This window comes from Petaurus breviceps, unplaced genomic scaffold, assembly GCF_028583685.1.
Source record: "Petaurus breviceps papuanus isolate PSGF00001 unplaced genomic scaffold, PetGlider_PUasm1.0 181, whole genome shotgun sequence".
Lineage (NCBI taxonomy): Eukaryota > Metazoa > Chordata > Mammalia > Diprotodontia > Petauridae > Petaurus > Petaurus breviceps.
Window position 1 is genome coordinate 829,145 of NW_027185784.1, and position 10,076 is coordinate 839,220.

The following is a 10,076-nucleotide window of genomic DNA, read 5'->3' on the forward strand; positions in this document are numbered from 1 at the left end:
CCCTTACCCCTCTCTTTTTTTTCCTCCTCCTCCCTCCTCCTATCTCCTCCTTCTTCTCCTGTCATCGCCAAAGAATTTTAAAAGCTAAAAATATTTTTTAAAAAGTCATTCCATTTTAACAGTTAGATCACCTCAATTTATTTCATATTTTGAAAGAATAAGCCAAATTAAAATGATTACTTTTAAAACAGAAAGACTATGCCATGGAGAAAGAAGTACAGACTGCTTCTGTTTTTACACAGGCAGAGCATGGAAAATGAAGGATCGATTTTTTCAGAACCACAAATAAGGACCTGAACATCCAGATAACAGAACTGATTACCTAAGAGGTTAGATATACTTCAGTTAGACAAAGCTCAGTATCCAGATAGCATATATTCATGTGTGCTGAAATTGGAGAGATGGTATATATCAGCACATCTGTGAAGGATTTTTAAGTTTCTTATTGTTACTCCTTCTGCTTAACTTTGGAATTGACCCTATTTCTGTGAATATTCTTTTCAGATACAGAAACTCTGTAAATGGAGTAAAAAAACAACATATACACCATGGTAATCAGGAATAGTAGATGAATGAAAAATGAATGAATTTTATGGGATCTAAAGACAAGCATTTGAGCATCCATTCCAAAAGCTATTTTAATAGTATTTTTTTTCCTAATTACATGTGAAGACATGTAATTTAGCCTTCATTTTTAGAGTATTTGAGTTCCAAATTTTTGTTCCTCCCCGAAATTTTATATAGGTTATATTTTGCTCTCATATAAAACATATTTCCATATTAGTCACAATTGTGAAACAAAAATCAAATCAAAAGAAAAAAAACATGTAAAATAATAAAGTGAAAAAGTATGCTACAATCTGCATCCAGAGTACATCAGTTCTTTATCTGGATGTGGATGGCATTTTCCTTTGTGAATCCTTTGGACTGTTCTTGCAGCATTGTGTTACTGAAAAGAGTTGAGTCATTTATAACTGATCATCATAAAATGTTTTTCGTTGGTTCTGCTCATTTCACTTTACATCAGTTCATTCTAGTCTTTCGAGGTTTTTCTGAAATATGCCTGCTCAGTATTTCTTATTGCACAATAGTATTCTATTACTTTCAAAAAACACAGTTTGTTAAACCATTGCACAAGTGATGGGCATCCCATCAGTTATCAATATTTTGTCACACAAAAAGGGCTGAAAGAAATATTTTCCTGCATGTAAGTCCTTTACCCTTTTCTATGATCTCTTCATGATACAGATCTACTGGTGGCATTGCTGAATCAAAGGGTAAGCACAGCTTGATTCCCCTTTGGTCATAATTCCAAAATGTTCTTCAGAATGGGTGGCTCTGTTCACAACTCCACCAACAATGCATTAGTGTCCCAATTTTCCCACATCATCAACAATATTTATAAATTTCATTCTTTGTCCTGTTAGCCAATATGATTGGTGTGAGGTGGTTCCTCAGAATTTTTTTCAATTTGCATTTCTCAAATCAAAAGTGGTTTAGAACACTTCATGTGCCTATAGATAACTTTGATCTCTTCATCTGAAAACTGTCTCTTTGTATTCTTTGTCCATTTCTCAATTGAGGAATAGCTTGCATTCTTAGAAATTCAACTCAGTTATATATACATGTGAGAAATGAGGCCTTTATCAGAAAAACTTGCTGTAAAGATTTGTTTCTGAGTTTTCTGCATTCCTTCTAATTTTGGTTTCATTGGTTTTGTTTGTGCAAAAGCTTTTAAATTTAATATCATCAAAATTATCTCTTTTACATTTTGTAATGTTATCCATAACTTCTTTGGTCATTAATTCATTCCTTCCCCCTATATCTAAAAGGTAGTCCATTCCATGCTCTTCTAATTTGCTTATGATGCCACCCTTTATGTCTAAATCATGTACCCATTTTGACCTTGTCCTAATATAGGGTATGAGATGTTGGTCTCTACCTAATCTGTTCTCCATATCAACACTCAGTAACCTTATTATATAATACTATTGAATTAGCTTTATTATTTAGTTCAGGTTCATTCTTGGCTTCTACTGCATTTGGGCCATTTAAAAACCTAATCACACAATCTTTTCCTCAAAAACTGAGTTGGTTTGTTACCAAAAATCATGTTTTAGGGGCAGCCAGGTAGCACAGTGAGTAAGAGCACTGGCCCCAGAGTCGGGATTACCTGGGATTGAATCCGGGCTCAGACACTTAGCACCACACCCAGAAATGACTGGCCGTGTAACCTTGAGCCAGTTAACCCCAATTGCTAAAAAAACAAACAAACAAAAACATGTTTTACACAAGTATCTACATGCACCCACCCAGAAACACCTGGCCGTGTAACCTCGAGCAAGTTACTTAACCCCAATTGCTTAGAGGTGGCCAGGTGGCTCAGTGAGTAAAAGCACCAGCCCCAGAATCGAGAAGACCTGGGATCGAATCTAGGCTCAGATACTTAGCACCACACCCAGAAATAAGTGGCCCTGTAACCTTGAGCAAGTTAACCCCAATTGCTAATATATATATATATATATATATATATATATATTACACAAGTATCTACATGCACATATATTCATTTAGCTATATGATAATCTTTAAAAATATTTTAACTGTTACACATCTCATGCTACAATAATACTCTCTTCCCTCCTTCCAGTATCTCCCTCTACTCAAAACTACAGTGCACACGTCTCTACTGGCAAACTTAAAGATGGCATTTCTCCTACCCAGTAAAAGAAAAAAATGTAATGAGTTGCTGTCACAAGACTTTTTATTAAAAATCATAATAATGACACTATTGCTCGACAAATAAGTATACCAATATTAGGAACACCTACCTAGAGAACATAAGTTATAAGGTCATATATGTGAAGAGACACTCATCTAATGAACACTTGATAGTTAGCATACATGTGTGTAGCCATAATGTCTCACTTTGCTGTCACAGAGCTGTCCGTGTCTTCCAGTGAGATCATCACACTGCTCTTTTTGAGCCACCTCTGCACTGGGAGGTCCCCTCCTTTAAGATATTCTTTTAAAAAAAATGATTTGTTTATTTACTTTTGGTTTACAACATATACTTCCACAGTCCCTGGAGTCTGAAATTTTCTCCCCCTCCATCTCCTCACCCCCCCAACATGGCAGCATGGACTCAAATATAGGATCTACGAATATCTTCACATTAATCACTAGTCAGGTTGTAAAGAAGGATTATGACTGATGGAATGATCAGTGGGAAAGAGGAAACAAAACAAAACAAGAAAATAAAAAAAGCAAGTAGATTGTTTCAATCCGCATTCAGACTCCACATCTATTTCTCTGGATGTGGATATCTCTTTTCATCATGAGACTTTTGGAGTTGTCTTTTAACTTTACATTGTTGAAGGAGCACAGTCTATTGAAGTTAGTCATCACACATACATTGTGTCTGTGATTGTGTACAATGTTCTCCTGGTTCTGTTCTTCTTGCTCGGCATCAGTATATATAATATTTCCAAATTATTATGAAATCCATCTGCTCCTCATTTCTTATAGAAAAGTAGTATTCTATCACATTCATATACCACAAATTGTACAGCCATTCCCCAATTGAGGGGCATCCCATTGATTTCTAGTTCTTTGCCACCACAAAAAGAGCAACGGTAAATATTATTGTACATATGAGTCTTCCTCAAACTTCTCTGATCTCTTTGAGATATAACCCTAGAAGTGGTATTGCTGGGTCAAAGGGTAGGCACTTATTTATAGTCCTTTGGGCATAGTTCCAGATTGCTCTCCAGAATGTTTGAATCAGTTCACAACTCCACCATCCATGCACTCATGTTCTAATTTTTCCACATCCTCTGCAGCATTTATCATTTTCCTGTTTTGTCATCTTAGCCAATCTGACTAGTGAGATGTGGTACATCAGAGTTGTTTTGATTTGCCTTTCTCTAATCAATAGTGATTTAGAACATTTTTTTTCATATGCTTATAAATATCTTTAATTTCATCTTCTGAGAAATGACTGTTCATATCCTTTCCTTTAAGACTTTCAAAGTGCTTCCCATTGGCCTGGGCATTTCCTCTGTTCTATAGGGGTCACATGGCACACTCCTTACATTTCTATGCTACTAGCTACTAGGCTTCAGCTGAAGTCCTCAGCTAATGTACTACCTCTTCCTAAAGAAGTAAGGGTTAGGTCCCAGAATATAAGTTTCATGTGTTTAAAGAAGACTGGGTTCTCACCTGCCTGGTAAAAGCACTAGGGGAAAGCAGCTTCCTTTCATTGAAAAGGCAGTTTTTTTGGTTCCTAGAATTTTACAGTCCTAGGGGGTCTCTACAATTCTTTGAGTATTAATGGTAAATAATTATTGCTGCATATAGATATTTAGTGTATCTTTAAATTTTCCTTTTCCTCAGTCATCACTTTTGACATCTCTGTCCCAAGGCTATATTTACCAGTATAAGTTATTGTAACTACCAATTAACTGATTATTGGAATTATTTGTCCCAAAATCAGGGTTCTCTGCCCAATAGAGAATCTGTATAGAATTTGGCTGAAAAAGTTCATTTTTTTTCTTAATAAACTTTGTAGTTAGTTACTCAAACAAATTCAGACAAGAAAAAAGTCAAGAAAAAACCACAGGTTCATTATACTATATTCTCTAGAATGATAATTGTAATTTTATTACATATATGAAACCAGAAAAAATAGCAGAATTTGAGCTACCCCACATTTGTCACTCCTAGGATATTGATGAATATCACACATTGCTGAAGCATTTATTTTGGAAATGGAGGTTTTTTTTGTTTTCCCTAAGGGGGAGAGAAAAATATATGAGAAAATAAAACAATGCAAATCAATCCCACAATATCCAAATAATTGAATCTTTTTGGAATTAGGAATGGAAATATTGGGGTGTAGCAGAACCCACAGAGTAATGACAGAAACGAATATAAAATAAAAAGAATTTTTTGGTAAATATATTATGAAAAAAATCAACATTTTCTAGAAAGGAGAAGCACTAAATCTCCAGCTATCTAACAGTGATAATACACCTTGCTTTTTGCTTTAAAAAAAATAGAACGTATATCCTTTTTGTTGTCATTTAGAAAATGAAAGTCGATAAAGAAATTGTCGGTAAACACATAGTATAAAATGGAAACTTTATATGCTTATCTCCTTGAAACAGCAATTCCAAATCTCTAGGATTTCAAAATTCTGAGTTTTGTAAGAGCGTATGTATGGAGGGAGAACCATAGCAAGGAAATTGCTAGCTTGACCTTGATTCTAGGAATTTAAGGAGAAGAAGGAAAAGATTGCAAGATGGTTTGGGTCCTTGCCTCTATAAACTGTAATATAGAATTGAAAATTAATTTTCCCTTATATAGTTTGAAAAATGTCAGGGAATGTAGTTTTGTCAGTACTACTCATCATATAGGAGAAAAAAACAATAATAGTATTAGTTGATAACATTTTAGAATTTTCAAAGGACTACTTATATCACTTTATGTGATCCTTGATATAGCCTTGGGAATTAAGTACGATTAGTACTATCATTTTACAGATGAGAAAATTGAGGCATAATTCACACTCAAGTCTTTTATTTTATCTTAACCTTATTTTTTGTCAATTACATGTAAATAAAACTTTTTAGCATTCATTTAACAAAATGCGTTCCAGATTCTCTCCCTCCCTCCTGCCCTTTCCCCCTCCTTGAGAAGCGATTCAATTTGATATAGATTGTCATCCCAGGTTTTTCTGAAAACCTGTTTCTTTTAGAAAAAAATAATATTTCATAATAATCATATAACACAGCTTGTTCAGCTGATTAGCAGTTGAAGGATATCCCCTTAATTTACAATTCTTTGCCACCACAAAAACGTTGATATAAGTACTTTTGTATGGATAGATCGTGTTCCTTTTTCATTGATCTCTTTGGGATACAAACCCAGTAATAGTATTACTTGTTCAGATGGTATGCATAGCCCTTTGAGCATTGTTCCAAATTACTCTCCAGAATATATCAGTTCACAAAATCCATCATTAGTATATTAGTGTCCCTTATTTTCTACATTCTCTCAAAATTTGTCATTTTCTTTTTCTATCATATTAGGTGACCTGAGAGAGTGAGGTGGTACCTAGACTGTTTTGCATTTACCTTATCAATAGTGATTTAGAGAATTTTTTCATTTGACTATAGATAGCTTTTATTTCTTCTTCTAGAAACTTCATGCTCATATCTTTTGACCCTTTCTCAATTGAGGAATGACTTACATTTTTATAAATTTGACTTTCCTATCTTTATATTTGAGAATTGAGACTTTTATCAAAAAAAAAAAAGTCCTACCCCTGCCCTCCAGTTTCCTGCTTTCCTTCTAATCTTTACAGCATTGGTTGCTCTTTGAAAAAAAAACATTTTAATTTGATATAATTAACAATACCCATTTTATATCTTGTAATGCTCTCTATAACTTATTTTGTCATAAATTATTCCTTTCTCCATAAATCTGATAGGAAAAACATTTCATGTCCCCTAATATGTTTATGATATCACCCTTTATGTCTAAATTATATGTCCCTTTTTCCTTATCTAAGTAGCATTTAAGTCTTCTTAACTTAAAGTCCAGCACTCTATCCATTATATCACACAAAATATAGTTGGCTTGTAACAATAATGAAATTTATTAAGAGAACAGAGAGAGAAGTACATTGATATCATATATACAGATGAAATCTAGGGGAATTCCCTAAACCCATCAGGATCAAGCTAATTGGTCCTAGATTTTAACCACTGGTCTCTATAAAAGCAGATAAAATTAAATTATTTCTCTATACTGTATTTAACTTTCTGGTCCTAAGTCATAAAACCCAATTTTTTCAAAACTCTTTTGACTTTCAACAAAGTTGTTAAGATTCAAGCTAACATATATTGTTGTAGCTTTTAGTGTCTTTATCTTCCAAAACCACCTTCCTATCTACCGCCCCACCCCCACCCCCACACACTTACATGGTAGTGTCAAATTCAGGTAATTTTTTCCCTCAGCAATTTCATGTTTATCTAAAGTAGTTTTTATATGTTGTGAAGCATTATAATATCTTATGTTAACTTCTAAAATATGTCCAAACCAAAATAAATAGCTCACCTATATATAAAGTAAGTTATTTGGGGTCAGAGAATATTATAGTTTTCTCTGTTTATCTCCCTCATGGATGGGGTACATATTCTTTTTCATATTCAGTCAAAGGGCCACACATGAGGACCTGGAGGGACCATGTGTGATCTCAATGTCACAGGTTCCAGACCCCTTTGTCTAGAACTTAACATAAAGATTGGCATATCATAGACATTTAAGCAATGTTTTTTAATTAAATTGAAATCTTTTATATGTGGAAATTTACTCTATTTTTGTATTCATCCCATAATATGCATTATGCTGGAAAATATAAAAAATTATTCAAGTTTTTCACCTCTATACTAGTTACTTTGTAGCCTTAATTATTTCTTTATTTCACTCCTTCTATGTCTTTTTTTCTTATTCTTATACTTTACTTGAAGAATTTCTTAACATTTTAAGAAGAGGAGCTGCATTTGGATACAACCTTGCTATCACGTTTGAAGTTTCCTCTAGATCATTAATACTTCATTTAAATGACTATGTCAGTTGGGTTGTCAATTCCTAATCATTTGCTATCTTTGTCAGGAAGCGCTGTTGAATTACTCGAGGGACTATTTGTGTCATTGACTAACTGTTTCAGTTATATTGTCTGGTAGACTAATCCATTGGTTTGCTACTCCAAAGGCAAACCATAAAACATATACATATATCATAATCTGGATAACAGCATTCTTCCTTAATTTTTTCTTATGTATACTATAAGGGATGTCTGAGTATTCATTGATATCATTGCTAAGGTTTTGCAGTATTCTTGGGAGAAATGCCGTCAGCATGATAGCATGAAGAAGTAATAGGAATATGAAGGACTTTACAATTGAATGTTGCTTAGTTTAATGTTATTCCATTTGAACTTTACATGGAATGAAGTAATACCTTTGTTCAATATTATCCAGAGAGCCTGTTTAGAAGTAACAGAAGATTTTAGTAATACTATAGAGCTGCCAGTATCAAGACTCCTGCAAAACAAAGATGAATTTATTGCTTATCAGTCTTTTATTGATGCCATCAAACACAACAAAACACTGAACATATACATATTTGCACTTAATTCTCTTTAAAGCATTTCATGATACATCTTGTCTGACTCTTTGGCAAGTGAAACATTCCATAAACCTTGCAGCTAAAGAATTACTAATTCAAACTGTAAAATATTAATTCAGTTCCATTTTTTGCATAGAGGTAAGTATTCTGTTTTATTCCTATATTAATAAGTCAACTCACTAGCCTGTGGACAAAGATCTGAAAATTAGGGCTCCAGCATTTATTTAGTATTAATCAACAGTATTAAAAAAATAACTGTTATTTTTTAGTTTCCTCTGTATCTATTCCCATTATCCTGCTATCTTTGCTTCAGAAGTGGGAAGGTAACACAAAAGACTGAAGGCTATTTTGTATTTGTATTTGTTGATTTTGGCCATAGCCAAAGAGTTCATCCTTTTTAGCATACTGTTGATGATGCCCTTCAAAGTTAGCTTCCTTGGTACCTAAGCAACAGAATTTGTTACCACAGCCATATTCCACTAGAAATTTGAGAATTGTTGGACTAGAATAGTAAAGTCAAGCACTAAATTTTCATTCACTAAACTCCACCACATATACTTTTACAATGTGAATGGATTAATTGCATCATGATCCTATAAATTTTTATTAAAGTGAAATGGTCATTATTTCAACAGTGTCACTGAAGAACTTCCATACACACACACACACACACACACACATGCAGATGTATAAAATCTTGTTTAAATATTTTATTTTTCCCAATTACATGTAAAATAATTTTAACACTTTTTTTCAAAATTCTTCCTCTCTCTTCTGCTCTCCTCATAGAGAAGGCCAGCAATTTGACATAGGTTAATCATTTATAGTCATGCAAAATACATTTCCATGAAAGTCATTCTGTGATAGAAAATCCAGAGCAAAAAAAAGCCAAGAAAATGAGGTAAAGAAAAAGGATCTTTGATCTGAATTCAGGCTCTACCACTTCTTTCTCTGGAGTAGGATCAGGCCTGTAATTATAAATCCTACAAAATTTCCTTGGATCAGAAGTGCCGTATGTTATGAACTCATCTGATATGAAAGTAAATCCTGCAGTGCTCAGTATAGATTAGAGGCATTAATGTTTAGCAACTTCTAAATATTTTTTGACCTTTTTAAGAAGGTCCAATTTGGATTGGTCTACGTTATAAACTGTGAAACAAAATATTTTCAATGCATTGTCCATAGATTTCCATTATAGAAATAAGAAGCAAGTGAAGAAAGATGGCTAAAAGAAATGTATAAATAAATAATGGTGGGAAAGTAAGATAAACTTATAAGAGTAAAAAAAATATCTAGTGAGATTCTTGCTTTCTATTTTAAATGTCAAAACATAAGGTAATCCAAAATTTCATCTATTTTAAATTTCTTTACTTACTGGAGTGGTGACATTTAAGCTATTATATAATTTGGGAATCAATCCCCATCACTTATCAGTTCCATCAGAGTTTCTGCTTTCACTCCTCTTTTTTTCAGAGTGCAATGCCTCTCCTGTTTCAAGATTTAATTTACTGAAATGTATCCCACTAATTTTTAATGACAAATAATTAAGGATATTTATCTCAGATACCATTTGTGTTCAGAGAAAGTCCAGTCACCATAAATTAGTGAGTTTTTTATGGCTTCTTTATAATACAACCATCTAATTTTTTTTAGAGATTTCTCATTACTTATCAGATTTTATTCTCACACCATCAGTGTGGTAGTCAACACAGGTAAAATATCCCTTTTTGAAGTGGAAGAAATTAAAGGAGGGGGAGGTTAAGAGGCTTGCATAAGGTCACATAATCTGTTAATGAATTCATTCACTTTCAAGGTAGATTACCCTATACAATATAATGCATAATAGCTGATAAAGGTATCCCATTTGATTCATCAAATAT